General features: G+C 37.2%; 1 protein-coding gene across 1 annotated transcript in view; it reads left to right on the top strand.

The window, feature by feature from the left end:
• Positions 1–16,261, top strand: part of LOC109498986 — a 418,886-nt gene that overhangs the window by 268,295 nt on the left and 134,330 nt on the right. Inside the window, exon 6 of the mRNA XM_045056735.1 lies at positions 6,731–6,846. The gene's annotated coding sequence lies outside the window, so the exon portion shown is untranslated. The remainder of the gene's footprint in view (positions 1–6,730; positions 6,847–16,261) is intronic.

The raw sequence follows: 16,261 nt of genomic DNA, 5'->3' as shown, positions 1-16,261 counted from the left end.
ATTAGTGCTGATGATATAGATAGGATAAGAACTTAACTCTTATCCTGGATAAGTTAAAGTAAAGAAGACAGGCAGCTTCTGGGTGGCTCAGTCAGTTAAGTGACTTCAGCTCAGGTCATGATCTCACCATTTGTGGGTTCAAGCCCCGCATGGGACTCTACACTGAAAGCTTGGAGCCTGGAACCTGCTTCAGATTCTGGGTCTCCCGCTCTCTCTGCCTCTCACTCGCTCACACTCGGTCTCTGTCTCTCTCTTTCTCAAAAATAAATAAACATTTATAAATAAATAAATAAATAAATAAATAAATAAATAAATAAAGTAAAGAATACATAAGATGAGCATTCAACTTACAAAAGAGGTGGAGTAAATGCTGTTATTAGAAGTAAGAGCAAAATGCTGAGAGAATAGAGGTTGTTTTCCACGCTAGGTAAGTAAAGCTGATTTAACCCTTCAGATGTTCTAAATATTCCAGGATATTTGGAAATTATTCTATTTTTATAACAAAAAACTGATGAAAATCATCATATTGCAATACCAATAAATTTTGTAAAAAAATATAATTGGAAATCTAATGCATGTGGAAATGCTGTTTTAAGTAGACTCAAATATGGATAAATAGGAAGAAATATATTTGAAGATTCTAAGATTTGAGATCTCCACTGCACCAAAAGTCATATTTTAATTTTATTTTCATTATTAACCCCATGATTAGGTCTATCGGTTACAATTAATATCGAATTTTGACTTACAAATATAATGAAGAGAAATGGAGAAGGAATAGGGCAGGTAGCAGGTATCAATTAAGAAAATTAACTAAACATTAGAGGAAAGGGCAAAACAGAAAAAAGTTTAAAGAGGAATATTTGTGCATTGTTAAAGATTGTGGAAACAGAAAGATGTGCTCATATATATACAATATCCTCAAATTGGTTGTCTATTAATATTAACAATGCTTTTAATATTAGGGCTTACAAAGTGTTTTCACTTGCTGGATCTCACATCCTTATTCCTGTGATTTAGGAAATATTATTGTGGCTATTAAAAAAAAGTCTGAAACTCAGATTCAAAGTAATATGACATTGTACATCCAAAGTCTCCTAGCTAGTAAATGGTGGAATCAGGCCTTAGAGTTGCACCTGCGTTTTTCAGTGTTTCACAGCAGCCCGTGGTTCTGGAGGGTGAATTCTTAGGGTAATAGAATTATATAAACTAAACGCAATCAGTTCATTGACCTCTCTCTTTCACTAATCTTCTTTTACATACTTATGATACCTGCTTATATTCTGCACTTGACACAATAAAAATAAAAGTGCCATCCCATTTACTATTCCACTTTTCTCCCCATCTAGCTCTGTTATAATACCTCATAAAAAACCAAGTTGACTTCAAGGAAGGTATTGCCTAAGTGCTAGAATTGTTGTTTATTATTGCCTGATCAGAAAGATATAATCACTTTGAGAACTGAAATCGTTCGGCTGTTATTTCGATCTTTCGATTAATTCACTAGTGTTATAAAAAAAGACTTTAAGCCTATTGAGGATAAAGGGTGGGTGGGCCATTTTATTCAGATGTCTATCCCTATTATGTAGCTCCATACCTGGCATGGAGTGAACACTCAGTGATTATTGAATGAATGCATATGTTAATTAATAACTGATAGAGGCACATGGGTGGCTCAGTCGTTAAGCATCCAACTTTGGCTCAGGTCATGATCTCACAGTTTATGGGTTCAAGCCCCACATCAGGCTCTGTGCTGACAGCTCAGAGCCTGGAGCCTGCTTCGGATCCTGTGTCTCCCTCTCTCTCTCTCTGCCTCTCAAACTCTGTCTCTCTCTTTCAAAAATGAATAAATGTTATTTTTTTAAATAAAAAATAATAACTGATAAATGTCAATAGACTATAAGATTATTTTGCAATTATAGCTATAATATTACTGATAGTCTTCTTAGAATGACATCACTCTTTCTGTGATTATATTCTCTGAACATTAAAATAAACAAACAAAGAAACAAAAATAACATCCAGGGTAGATGGTGAAATGTGGAGGGAACCCAGGATTTGGGTCTCATTTTCTGACATTTTCACTGGGTAAAACAAGTTTTAAGTTATAGCTCTTCTCTTCCTCCCTTTCTCTTTCATTTGGGTTTTGACTTTCTAACTTATTAATTACTACTTAGGTCATAGAAATCTTCCCACAAATCTACATTCTTATTTCCAAGTCTATGATTATTTTAAAAACTATTTTTGGGGATGTGTCGAGTAAGAGATTGCTACGGCTGAGGTCAGAGAGGTCTTTTCCTGCTTTCTCCTCTAAGGTTTTGATGGTTTCCTGTCTCACATTCAGGTCCTTTATCCATTTTGAGTTTATTTTTGTGAATGGTGTGAGAAAGTGGTCTAGTTTCAACCTTCTGCATGTTGCTGTCCAGTTCTCCCAGCACCATTTGTTAAAGAGACTGTCTTTTTTCCATTGGATGTTCTTTCCTGCTTTGTCAAAGATGAGTTGGCCATACGTTTGTGGGTCTAGTTCTGGGGTTTCTATTCTATTCCATTGGTCTATGTGTCTGTTTTTGTGCCAATACCATGCTGTCTTGATGATGACAGCTTTGTAGTAGAGGCTAAAGTCTGGGATTGTGATGCCTCCTGCTTTGGTCTTCTTCTTCAAAATTACTTTGGCTATTCGGGGCCTTTTGCGGTTCCATATGAATTTTAGGATTGCTTGTTCTAGTTTCGAGAAGAATGCTGGTGCAATTTTGATTGGGATTGCATTGAATGTGTAGATAGCTTTGGGTAGTATTGACATTTTGACTATATTTATTCTTCTAATCCATGAGCAGGGAATGTCTTTCCATTTCTTTAAATCTTCTTCAATTACCTTCATAAGCTTTCTATAGTTTTCAGCATACAGATCCTTTACATCTTTGGTTAGATTTATTCCTAGGTATTTTATGCTTCTTGGTGCAATTGTGAATGGGATCAGTTTCTTTATTTGTCTTTCTGTTGCTTCATTGTTAGTGTATAAGAATGCAACTGATTTCTGTACATTGATTTTGTATCCTGCAACTTTGCTGAATTCCTGTATCAGTTCTAGCAGACTTTTGGTGGAGTCTATCGGATTTTCCATGTATAATATCATGTCGTCTGCAAAAAGCGAAAGCTTGACTTCATCTTTGCCAATTTTGATGCCTTTGATTTCCTTTTGTTGTCTGATTGCTGATGCTAGAACTTCCAGCACTATGTTAAACAACAGCGGTGAGAGTGGGCATCCCTGTCATGTTCCTGATCTCAGGGAAAAAGCTCTCAGTTTTTCCCCGTTGAGGATGATGTTAGCTGTGGGCTTTTCATAAATGGCTTTTATGATCTTTAAGTATGTTCCTTCTATCCCGACTTTCTCAAGGGTTTTTATTAAGAAAGGGTGCTGGATTTTGTCAAAGGCCTTTTCTGCCAACGGAATGGGAAAAGATATTTGCAAATGACATATCGGACAAAGGGCTAGTATCCAAAATCTATAAAGAGCTCACGAAACTCCACACCTGAAAAACAAATAACCCAGTGAAGAAATGGGCAGAAAACATGAATAGACACTTCTCTAAAGAAGACATCCGGATGGCCAACAGGCACATGAAAAGACGTTCAGCGTCACTCCTTATCAGGGAAATACAAATCAAAACCACACTCAGGTATCACCTCACGCCAGTCAGAGTGGCCAAAATGAACAAATCAGGAGACTATAGATGCTGGAGAGGATGTGGAGAAACGGGAACCCTCTTGCACTGTTGGTGGGAATGCAAATTGGTGCAGCCGCTCTGGAAAGCACTGTGGAGGTTCCTCAGAAAATTAAAAATAGACCTACCCTATGACCCAGCAATAGCACTGCTAGGAATTTATCCAAGGGATACAGGAGTACTGATGCATAGGGGCACTTGTACCCCAATGTTCATAGCAGCACTCTCAACAATAGCCAAATTATGGAAAGAGCCTAAATGTCCATCAACTGATGAATGGATAAAGAAAATGTGGTTTATATACACAATGGAATATTACGTGGCAATGAGAAAAAATGAAATATGGCCTTTTGTAGCAACGTGGATGGAACTGGAGAGTGTGATGCTAAGTGAAATAAGCCATACAGAGAAAGACAGATACCATATGGTTTCACTCTTATGTGGATCCTGAGAAACTTAACAGGAACCCATGGGGGAGGGGAAGAAAAAAAAAAGAGGTTAGAGTGGGAGAGAGCCAAAGCATAAGAGACTGTTAAAAACTGAGAACAAACTGAGGGTTGATGGGAGGTGGGAGGGAGGAGAAGGTGGGTGATGGGTATAGAGGAGGGCACCTTTTGGGATGAGCACTGGGTGTTGTATGGAAACCAATTTGACAATAAATTTCATATATATAAAAAAATCAAGTTAAAAAATGTAAAAAAAAACCTATTTTTAATATTTTTATTTATTTTTCAGTGAGAGAGAGAGACAGAGACAGAGCATGAACGGGGGAGGGACAGAGAGAGGGAGACACAGAATCTGAAGCAAGCTCCAGGCTCTGAGCTGTCAGCACAGAGCCTGACGTGAGGCTTGAACTTGTGAAATGTGAGATCATGACCTGAGCTGAAGTCAGACGCTTAATGGCTTAACTGACTGAGACACCCGGTGCCCCAAGTCTATGATTATTTTAATTTTTGAATTGGAATTGATGTTTTCATCAGAGAGGAAGAAAGAAAGAAAGAAAGAAAGAAAGAAAGAAAGAAAGAAAAAGAAAGAAAGAAAGAAAGAAAGAAAGAAAGAAAGAGAAAGAAAGAAAGAAAGAAAGAAAGAAAGAAAGAAAGAAAGAAAGAGAAAGAAAGAAATGAAGGGGGGAAGAAAAGGAAGGAAGGAAGGAAGGAAGGAAGGAAGGAAGGAAGGAAGGAAGGAAAGAAGGAAGGAGGAAGGGAGAGGGGAGAGAGAGAGAACATAACCCTAAACTTTTCATCAAAAGTATAACTCTCTTAAAATAATAGATGATCCCAAACATAAATCCCAAACTACCCATTTTGCCAATTATGGTAAGTGTTTTCTGACTCAGATTTTATAGAGTGCATCTTTCTTTCCATACTCTTGCTGCCAAGCAGTTTCTTGTTCTGGACAAGAAGGGTGAAGAAACCTCCACACATACTTTATATATTTAAGTCACAATCATACAAAAAGAGAGAGAGAGAGAAGGAGAGGAAGGGAGAGAGGGAGGAAGGAAGGAAGGAAGGAAGGAAGGAAGGAAGGAAGGAAGGAACGAAAGGCTGGTTTTTCTCTAAAAGAATAGGGTAAGGGGGGCATGTGGGTGGTTCAGTCAGTTAAGCATCCGACTTTGGCTCAGGTCATTATCTCACAGTTTGTGGGTTCGATCCCCATGTCAGGCTCTGTGCTGACAGCTCAGAGCCTGAAGCCTGCTTCAAGATTCTGTGTCTCCCTGTCTCTGCACCTCCCCTGCTTGTGCTCTCTCTCTCTCTCTCCCCGCTGCCTCTCAAAAATAAATAAACATTTAAAAATTAAAAAAAAAAGGAATAGGGAAGACTTCCATGGCAGTCTATATGTTTTTCCAACCTCTTCCCCAGTTTATACCTTCACTCCACATATGTGTGGTATAGCAGACACTAAAAGACCATGCCATCTAAATTCGCAGCCCACAGTCCTAAAACCCTAGTGAATTTTGACTTAGCTTTCTTTAGGTCTCCCATGGCTAAAAACAACACAGCACAAAACGACAAAAAACTGTCCTGCCATGGATACTCCCTTTATAACTCCTTTCCTTGCCACCGATTCCCATTTTCTTCATCTTTACCAGCACAATAAAAACTTGAGGAAAATTCAAGGGAATACAAGAGAAAAAATAAGCAGTATCTGCTTTCCTTCTCCTTAGACTGCCGAACAGGATACGTTGGGAAATTAATTTAACATCAGTTAACTCATGTGATCATAGCTTTTGGGAAGCTGTAGCCTAGAAACAAATCACTTCCCCTAAATGTAATGTGACAAGATTCCACTGAGAGACAAAATGCCACTATTAGAATGGCAAGGAGCACAAGGGTGTCTGGATGAAACCTGTCCAGAATCCCTAATGTGTCTAAGAAGCCCGAGTGCTATTCAGCAGCCTGAGCGGATGGCTAACCTGGAAGAAAGATTAAAGCTCGCATTCGAAGCTCCCAGAAATCACCTTCTGGATGTGACATTGTTTAAAACATTTTCTTTCCATTCTGCAGTTTCAAAAAGAGCTGGCAAACAACAAGAAGCACGTCATAAATCAAAGCCACAGGCAGGGCACAAGTTAGAGTCAGGCCATTGTGATAAGAATTTCCACCGCAAAAACCCGGTTCATCAGAATTCAAATGGATGAATGTAATCATTAACAGGAACACTTAAAGACAAAATTCTTCTGATTTTTCAATTAGTTCTTTCACTCAGCATTAGACCTATTGTGAGAATAAACATCATACTCCCAGCAACTCCATTCACGTTGTGATGCATGCATAATCCAGCAGGAGTGAGAGGTGGGAACTTTGCAGCTCAGTAAAGAGCACTGAGTTCTTGTCTGTTTGATTTAAACTCTGTTACTCACTGATGGAGATTAGGGAAAGCAGTTTTCTTCATGTTGCCCTTCCTCAAAACATAGGAAAATACAAGAATTTCAAAATTAAAGGATTAAGAGTAGCAAACTCGGCATTGTCTCCCGAATCAATTGAAAAGTTGTTCCATTCTGCCTGCAGGTTTAGTCTTGATCAAGGGCAAGAGAACCCTTGGGGCAGCCAGAGACTGAGCAGCAGGGATTCAGACAACTCTTGGCAACTGTAAGGAGCTGGCTGCAGCATTGAAGGTGAGGCAGGTAAGCTAGAGAAGTCCTTGGGGACCTACCTTTCTGTCCCAGCACTTTAGTCACCTGCTAAAGAGAGACTAACAGAACCTTTCACTACTAGACCTCAGGCATATACATAATGCTATTCTAAACCAGAGATCAGTAAATATTTTCTGTTGAGAGTCAGACAGTAAATTGCAACCCATGTGATCTCTGTCATGACCGTTCACCTCTGCCATAGACAATACATAAATGAATGACTGTGGTTATGTTCCAATAAAGTTTTATTGAGAAAAGCAAGTGGCAGGCCAGGTTTAGCCCATGGGTTATAGTTTGCCAACATTTGATCTAGATTGTTTTGTCCATAGTTCTACTGAAGGGGATTCTATATTCATCTTTTCCATGTAATAAAAAAATAGAAGAGTGGGAGGTTTTACACAACAAATATTAGGAATGAAGAGACCATGGATGCATACAAAAATCAAAAACTAAAGAGACAGAGAGCTACAGTAGCTCAGAGCCATTTCCAAGTTATTGAACAGATAATAAGAACATTCTGTAATAACTAATAAGGTTTTGGAGGCAAAAAGCCACCATCTTAGACCAAATATAACAACAAATTAGAATGCACAGTAGACTGTTTATTCTGTTCCATACATATTCCCTTAAATTCATGGATTGAAGTTTTTCGACAGTTTAGATTCAGAAGAAATTGCAGGCTGATCAGCATGTATTATCCATCATTCATAATTCATTGTGTATGTCATTAAAACATAGAACTTATTAGAAGTTTCTTTTTTGCTATTCTCATTTTGCTATTTAAAAAGAAACTCTGAGGTCAAGATCCCCTTTAGATGTTGTTAAACATACCCCTCTATCAGCCATATCCTACCCATGTAATAGAGGGAAAATTTTGAAGCTCAGATGAGCAAAATTGAAAAGTGTTTTTAAAATGGTTCAGTAATGTTTCACTTTCCTTCTCATTTAGCTCATTTTTCATGACTCTCCACTATAACTACTTCCATAGAAACACCCTTGTTTACTACCCCTCTTTCTGATGGACTCACTTTGGAAAGCTCCATAGTAATTAAATCCAACCATTTTTGCTTACTCTGTAACTGTACATATTAAATCACGGGACCTGGCTGAAGAAAAGTTTGTGTTTTGACTCCCTTCAAATTAAAGAGCGAAATCTCAAATAAGCACTTAAAACTCTGAGAAAGACTACCCACCTAGTAAACTCACTTTTTTGCTGCCTAAACCAACTGTTTTGCCTTCTCTGTGTACCTCCAACATCCCTCCTACCTTCATTCACCTTACTGTATACAAAAAAAAAGATGCAAGCAGCTGACAAAGGATTCATCTTTTCATAACCACCCCCCACCGTCTCTGGCCACAAAATCTCATCTTCTCTCCTGTTATAATCAAAGCACAGCTCCTGCACCTCTCTGTCAACACCTTCACTTGTGACCTACAGCCGTCTTCCTCTTACCTCTTCAAGGAGTTTGATCCTTCGATCACCTCCTTTTTATTGTGCATTATCCGTTGTCTTTCCATCTTCACAAAAATCTAATTTCTGATCACCCAACTTACCCTCCCTAGACCCTGTTAGGATATAATTTCTCTGCCATTTCCCACCACAAAACTCCTCAAAGAGTTGTCTACAATCTGTCTCTACTTCTTCACCTCCTGTCAACAACTAACACAATGTCTAATTCTTATTTGACACATGTTAATTATTTATCGAATAAATAATAAATAATACCCTTTCTCTGGGTTTTATAACATAATAGTATTCAAGACATAGCTTCATTACAGTATGTGTTATCTTTTTCTAGAGACTCCCCTCTGGGGGATAAGCTCTAAAGTAAAGGACCAGATTCTGTTTTCTAACTTTTTTTGCTCTAGAACCTAGCACATATTGGACAGTTGATACATGCAAGAAAAAGGGGGGGGGGAGGAATCAGGGAGAAAGGAAAGGAGGCAGGAACTCATTATGTATTTCAACTGGACAAAATCTGCACAGTGAATTTTCCTTTCACTGTATAAAACATAAGCAAGATGTTACTAAGACTGAATAGGGAGTGACTTTTCTGAAGTGTCTACCTGGTCCAGTGTAGTGATGATGGTATGTGAAAGGATCAGTTAAAAACTTTGGTGATTAGGAAACCATATGACAAACCAATATATAGATCTATATACAAGATTGGATCAAAAGCTTAGGCAATACCTGGAGGAAGATAGACTTGTGGACAAGCATGTACTTAAGAGTGAGCCTTTAATATACAAGCTGCCTTTTTAAAAATCTGTATACATAGATGAATTCTGCTCTGCTCCTGTAAAGTACTTGAATTACCAAAGGAAACAGCTTTAGTTTTATGGGCTATGTCCAGCAGCTAGGCATAATATAAGCATGAAAAATAAACAGCCCTTATGGTCTTCTAATGGAAGCTATTTGAGAGTTTTAATTTTATACATGAGCAATATATTTTGTAAAAATGACCACAGTACCTGAAGAATATTCTTTGTGGGCATTAGATAATTTTGTTTTTTTTATAAGATTGCATTTCTGACTCAGCATTCTCTCCCATCCTGCTTTTCCTCTTGCTCTTGCTCCTCCATTTCTTTAACCCAGTACTTAGGCTGGAGTTAAGCAGAGTTCTGAATTTCCACTTTGCAGTTATACTAAGATCTGTCAGACTCTTATCCAACAAATACCTCCCAGAACTCAGAAGGTTGATGTGGTTTTCAGACTCAGTATTCTCGTGGGATGGCTTCCCTTGAAAGAGACTTTCTGGGTAATGTAAGTAAGATCAGAGAAAGGAGGGAAGGAAAGGGAAAACATTTCCATCTAAACTAATAGAAACTTCACTCAACTTCTTGTGATTATGAACAGGAATTCTAGAGCTAGACTGCTTGTATTTGAATCCTGGTTCTGGCACTTTTGGTAGTCTTGGGTAAGTTATTGAATTTCTTTGGTCTCAGTTTTCTGATCAGTAATATGGAAGTAATAATAGAACCTATTTTGTAGACATGTCACTAGCATTAAATAATCTAGTATCTGTAAAGATTTCCTAGTATTTGTAAAGATTTACTTAGAACAGTACCTACCAAGTAGTATCACTTAAGCGTGTAATATCTTTAAACAGTACAAAATAGTAGCCTACTGTGAATATTATCCTTCTTATACAACAAGCAGTTAAGAAAATAAGGTGCATCCAAGATGCTGCCCAGACTCAGATCAGTTATGAACAATAAACATTGCTATATCCCTGGGTCCTGGAATAATGCCTGATAGATAGTAGGTGATCAATGCATGTTTTGTTGCATGAGTAAATATGATCACAGGGTTGGATTTGAGCCAGGTGTCTACTATATAGTCTAAGGCCAGAATTATAATCATTCAGATAAAATAATTAAAGTACTATTGCATCTAAGATCAAAGATAGATGTCAGGATAGGGTAATTAGAACTTGTGCTGTGTGCCACAAAAGCAGACAGATCCAAGGGTGGGAACAGAGGAAATAAAAGCTGGAAACCAGTCAGCGCAAAACAAAGTCTGGTGTTAGATGAGTGGTGGTCAGTATCAGAATTTGTAGGGACTCAAAATTCATCTAAAGTACAATTCTTCTTGTTCCTCAGACAATGTATATTGATTCCAAAAAGCAGACATAGCTGTCGGTCTTGATTCTTTCCACAAATGGGAATCTACTTTTTATTTTCAGATAATTATCATCGGTAGATTATTCTTTGTCATAATATGCTAAACCTTAACTCTATATATTTCATTAACCCATTTTTCCAAGCTCTCTGAAGCTTGAGAATATAGCAAATCACTCTTCTACATAATTATCTTTCATCTATTTAAAACAAGTATAGCTATCTTGATTTCATTTTCTCTCCTTTAAGCTAATTATTTCCAATGTATTTAACTACTCGTCTTCAACATGGCTTCTTTGCAGGCCCTTTACCTGTCTTCTGGGTAGTTGTTAATGTCCCTAGCAAAACATGGAGCCCAGGACTGAAATTTTTAATAAAGACAAAACTAGGAAATAGCGCAGAAAACACTGGGGGCTATTATCCCCCGTACATGGACACTCTATGTTTATTAACAAAAACTGTCTGCATTAGGTTAGGGGTCAGCACAGTCTTTCCATAAAGGGCCAGGTAGTAAATATGTTAGGTGTTGAGGTACATGAAGTTCTGTTGCAATACTCAATGCTGTTGTGGCATGAAAACAGACACAATATGTAAATGAATGAACATGGCTGGATGAAATACAGTAAATAAAACTTTATTTACAAAAACAGTATTTACAAAATACAGTAAAGTAAAACTTTATTTACAAAAACAGACTGGGTTTTAGTGTGCTAATCCCTGCATTAGCTATTCATATGCTTTTAGTCACCTACAACTCCTAGATTTTCTTCATATGCTTGTAAGCTATAGACCTCCACTATTTAAGACTTTTTTTTTCTCTGTTAAAATTTTAGAGGATTAGGTTTGGCCCATACATCTAATGTGCCATAATCATGTGGATTCTGACTCTGTTAGCTATTACATGTAAGAGCTCCTCTTCTCTATGTCATGCCATCTACATATAAATAAATATGCTTTTCATCATTCTACTGCAAAATATTGACAAAATTGTTGAATGAGACAAGCTCAAGGAAATGCTCTTTCACAATGAAACTCCAAGTTAACAGAAATCCATTAATAAACATTCTTTGGGGGACATTTCTTCACTCAACTATTATAGATTAATTTTACCGCCCCCCCCTTTTTTTAAGTTTACTTATGTTGAGAGAGAGAGAGAAAGCAGGGGGTGGGGCAGAGAGAGGGAGAGAGAGAATCCCAAGCAGGCTCTGCACTGTCAGCACAGATCCCAATGCAGGGCTTGAACTCACCAACCCTAAGATCATGACCTGAGCCGAAATCAAGAGTTGGACGCTTGACTGACTGAGCCACTGAGGCACCCCACCACCCAGTCCTTATTTTCTCATCATCATAATAAAAAACTGTCAAATATCTTAATGGACTATAATAGCAATATCTTTATCAGTCTTCTAATATTATAGTTCATTAACTCAATGAAAGAATCTAAATTGAATTATTTCTTTGTAACCTAGTATGAAATTTCTCAATAGTATGGTATGTAAGTCTTTCAATTTTTCCCTACCTACCTGGGGCAAAACTAAGTGCAGTATTTGAAATCTCAAGTCAAACTGCAGCTTATACAACAAACAAGTTTCTAGAAGGTATTTGGAATTGGAATGGCTTGTGTCATTAGGAAATCGGGATTCCAGTCATTGACTGTATTCTAAAGATGAAGGATAACATTTGAAGATGACTGAGAGAAATTCATGTATCAATTAAATCGTGGACTGGGTGACAAGAAAAACCATGTCTATCTCTGAGAGTCTTTGAAATCTAAAATTTTGTTCAGCCGAATAAGGACCTGGCAAGGAAACAACCTCTGTCTTACTGCTGAGAGTGTCTAGTTGCAAGGGAGGTTAAATACACAGCAAATAGCTGTAGTTCATACCTCACTTTCATTATCAGTTCCTTGTTATCTGTAGCTCCAAAGAGTATACTGGCAATGACCCCAAAACACAAGAGTATACTGGCAATGACCCCAGGATATAGAATAATATTGAATTTCTAACAGTCTTAAAGTTATGAAATATTTATTTCTACACAGGAAAGGACCAGAATAATTATTTTACTATTCCTATTGGATATCCAGACATTTAAGTTATACCCTTAGACTTAAATAGGATCAGCCACAAAGGACATCAAAAATCCCCTTCTCTACTTCATTTGGAATATTTATCCAATCATAACTTGTTTCAAGGATATTGCACTGTTTTAATTGATAGCACTATTGTCTGAATTGTGTATAACATTTTTGAACTAAGAGACTGGACAGAGGGAAATCTTTTATTGAAATGTAAGAGTGGCTTTTGGTTATGTATAAGAGTCTCACTTCGACAATCATTTCTCAAAGCTATTTTTATCAAAATCCATACATTGGGTAAAAAGAGCTTTTTCTAAAAGCAAAATAAACAAAAAATATATGAAAATCTTTAAGCCTTGGCATTATGACAACATTCAACAGCAACATAGTTACTGATTAAAATGCAGTCATGAATATGTTTTATCAGAATTTCTAACCAAAAACAAACAAACCAACATTCTGCTTGCTGGCTTATTTTTGAATTCATGTAATATAGTAGACACTTGGCGGCTTATCTTCTGCCATTATTTTTCTTATCTGTGAAAAATCATAGTATGCAATTTCTGATAAGTAGAATGCTATTTATTTTGTTCTTTAGTATTTCCTCCTCTTCCCAACAGAATCCCTTATATCAAAGCCTTTCACTGTTCCTACAGATCAGGGAAGTCATAGTTCACAGTTGAGGTTCATGCATAGAATTTGAGATTTGAAGTTTATTTTAATAACAAACATGGAGTATGGAACATGGAAGAAACCAAAGCAGAATGACAAGACTATATAGCTTCTCTTCTGATTTTGCCATGTTGTGAATGACCAGGACATCATAGTTTCTCATTTCGCATTCTCATTTCTCATTCTCTATGTTCAGAACAACATCACTTTACTTTGAGGAAACTGTTTCTCCCTGCTCTAATAATGTGGCCCAGGTGGGGCCTGCCAGCACAGTTTCGCTTCGGTTTTCATCTGACAACTCAGCTGGTACAACTGAGGGATGACCAACACTCTCTTGTCTTAGTGACTGTACAGGACATGGAGAGACATCTCAGGTTCTGTGAATCTGACTTTATCCCGAGATTTTATTAATTACGAGCTAGCTCTTCAAAAAGACATCTAAAGTCAGAACTGGAGGCCATAAATTATACTGAGTGGAGAAGGGTATCAGTGGAGATGCTCTTGGTTGTAATCCAGAAGAAAATATAAACTCAAATTCTCACACATTAGGTGGCAGATGGCAGATGACATGAGTGGAAAGAGCAGAGTAGGAACCCCCAAATATTCTCTGCTCAATAAAAGCAACCAGAACATTGGCAAACATTTTCAAAATCAATTTTTAAATTAACAAAAATAAATTAACAGAAATTAGCAGAAATTAAATTAGCAGAAATGAACAAAGAGCTTGGAACAGTCTGGAAAGTATTTATTTAAAAGAAATGCCTGGATCTCAGTAGCATCAGTGAGCCTTGTGGAATTTTAATTTTTCATATTCCTAGACCCCTCTCACAAATTTCATGGTAGCCTTAAAAATTATCAGTCCCACAATCATGGTGATAACTAGCAGACTAGCAGCCATGATAGGGAGCAGAATGGAATGAGAGCTCTTTCAAAGCCCCATGCCCAGATTACTGCCATTACTTAATCCATCCCCAAAGCTTTCCTTTATTTGACTACAGTCAGAGTTCATCCAGTATGAACATCTTTTCCCTGGGAGCATTTTAAAAGTAATCGGCAGCAGTTGTTTAACATTAGAGTCGTCATATGTAGCAATAACAATTGGGGAAAACAACAAGGTAACTGAAAAACTTAAAAGATAAAAACCTGGAGAATGAAATGTCTACAGGGTGCTTTTAAAATCTCCAAGATATTTCTGGGAATCTAGAAGTCTATGTGCATGCATAGGTCTCTGTGCCTGCCCAGGAAAGATGAAGAAAAGCTGTAAGCATTGACCCGTGGCTGTCCTTGAAACTGCACCTGAGCAGGAAATGAAGACTAAGGCAGAGTTGCTAACTGCCTGTATGGATATTGAAGGTTGTCCCCAAACGCATACACAGCCACTCAGCAAGATGGGACATTTATTGATTCAAGGCATTAAGGAAATCTCTCTCCAAGTATTAGCTAACCATCAAGCTTACTATGCAAAGACTTCAGAGGCCGCATACAATAAACAGTACCAATGTTAAAGAGCTAGTTCAGGAAAGTCACTAAACAAATAGCTACAACAATAAGCAGCAACAGCAATAAATCCTATGGATGGGAGAGAATCTAATTTCCAGGGTTGCCACACTGTATTATCTAAACTGTCCAATTTTAGAATGAAGATTATGAAACATGCGGATAAATAACAAAGTATGACCTATACACAAGAAAAATATGTGATAGATCAATAGAAACTATATTGAGGAAATAAGACATCAGTTTTACTAAATAAAGATTTTAAATCATTATTTTAAATTTACCCAATGAACTAAAGAAAACCATGTCTAAAGAGTTAAAGGAAAATATGGGAACAGTATCTCACCAAACTGAGAACATTAATAAATGGATAAAAATTTTAAAGATAGGTCAATTGAGATTATCCAGTCTGAGTGTCTCAGTCCCTTAGGATTGTACCACAGACTAAGTAGCTTATAAACAACAGAAATTTGTTCCTCACAGTTCTGAAGGCTGGAAGTCCAGGATTAAGGTGCCAGGATGGTCAGGTGAGGTCCCTCTTTCAGTTGCAGACATCTCATTGTGTCCTCACAGAGTGGAATCGGCTAAGAAGTTCTGTGGGGTCTGTTTTGTAAAGCACTAATCCCATTCATGAGAGCACTACTGTCATGACCTAGGCTCCTCCCAAAGACCCCACCACCCAATACCATCATATTGGACATTAGAATTTCAACATGTAAATTCTGGAGAGACACAAATATTCAGGCCAATGCACTGAGAAACATAAATAATAATAATAATAATAATAAAGAAAAGTGAACTGGGCCTCAGACCTGTGGGATACCATGAGGTATATCAGCATATGTATAATGGGAGTACTAGAAGGAAAGGAAAGACAGAAAGAGGCAGAAAGTGTATTTGGAGAAATGCCCAACACTTCTCAAATTTCATGAAAAAATATTAATCTGCACTTCTTGTATGTGCCCAACAGCCTCTAAACTGTATATATTCACAGAGATCTGCACTTAATCACATCACATTCAAGCTGTTGAAAGTCAAAGACAAGCTGACAAGAGCAGAAGAGAAGCAATGCATTGAGCACAAGAAATCCTCTGTAAGATTAACAGGTGATTTATCATCAGAAATCATGGATACCAGAATATGACATATTCAAAACGCTGAAAGAAAAAGTTTGTCAACCAAAGAGTCCATATCCAACAAAACTATCCTTAAAATATCAAAAAAAAAAAAAGTTAAGGCATTCCTGGATACATAAAAACAGAAAGAATTTGTTGCTAGAAAACTTATCCTACAAGAAATATGAAGAGAGCCCTTTATGGTGAAATAAGAGGACACTAGACAAAACACTTCAATCAGTGTAAAGAAACAAAGGACACTGGTAAAAGTACTACAGGGGTAATATAAAGGACGGTTTACATTTCATCTTTTATGTGACTTTTTTTTCACTTGTCTCATCTTAAAGACAACTGCATAAAACAATACTTATAAATCTTTGTTGATGGGCATTCAATGTATAAAAATGAAATATATTATAAAAAT

Source organism: Felis catus, chromosome B1, assembly GCF_018350175.1.
Source record: "Felis catus isolate Fca126 chromosome B1, F.catus_Fca126_mat1.0, whole genome shotgun sequence".
In the NCBI taxonomy this organism is placed as follows: Eukaryota; Metazoa; Chordata; class Mammalia; order Carnivora; family Felidae; genus Felis; species Felis catus.
The sequence above is the reverse complement of the archived record's forward strand: the minus strand, read 5'-3'. Positions and strand labels throughout refer to the sequence as shown.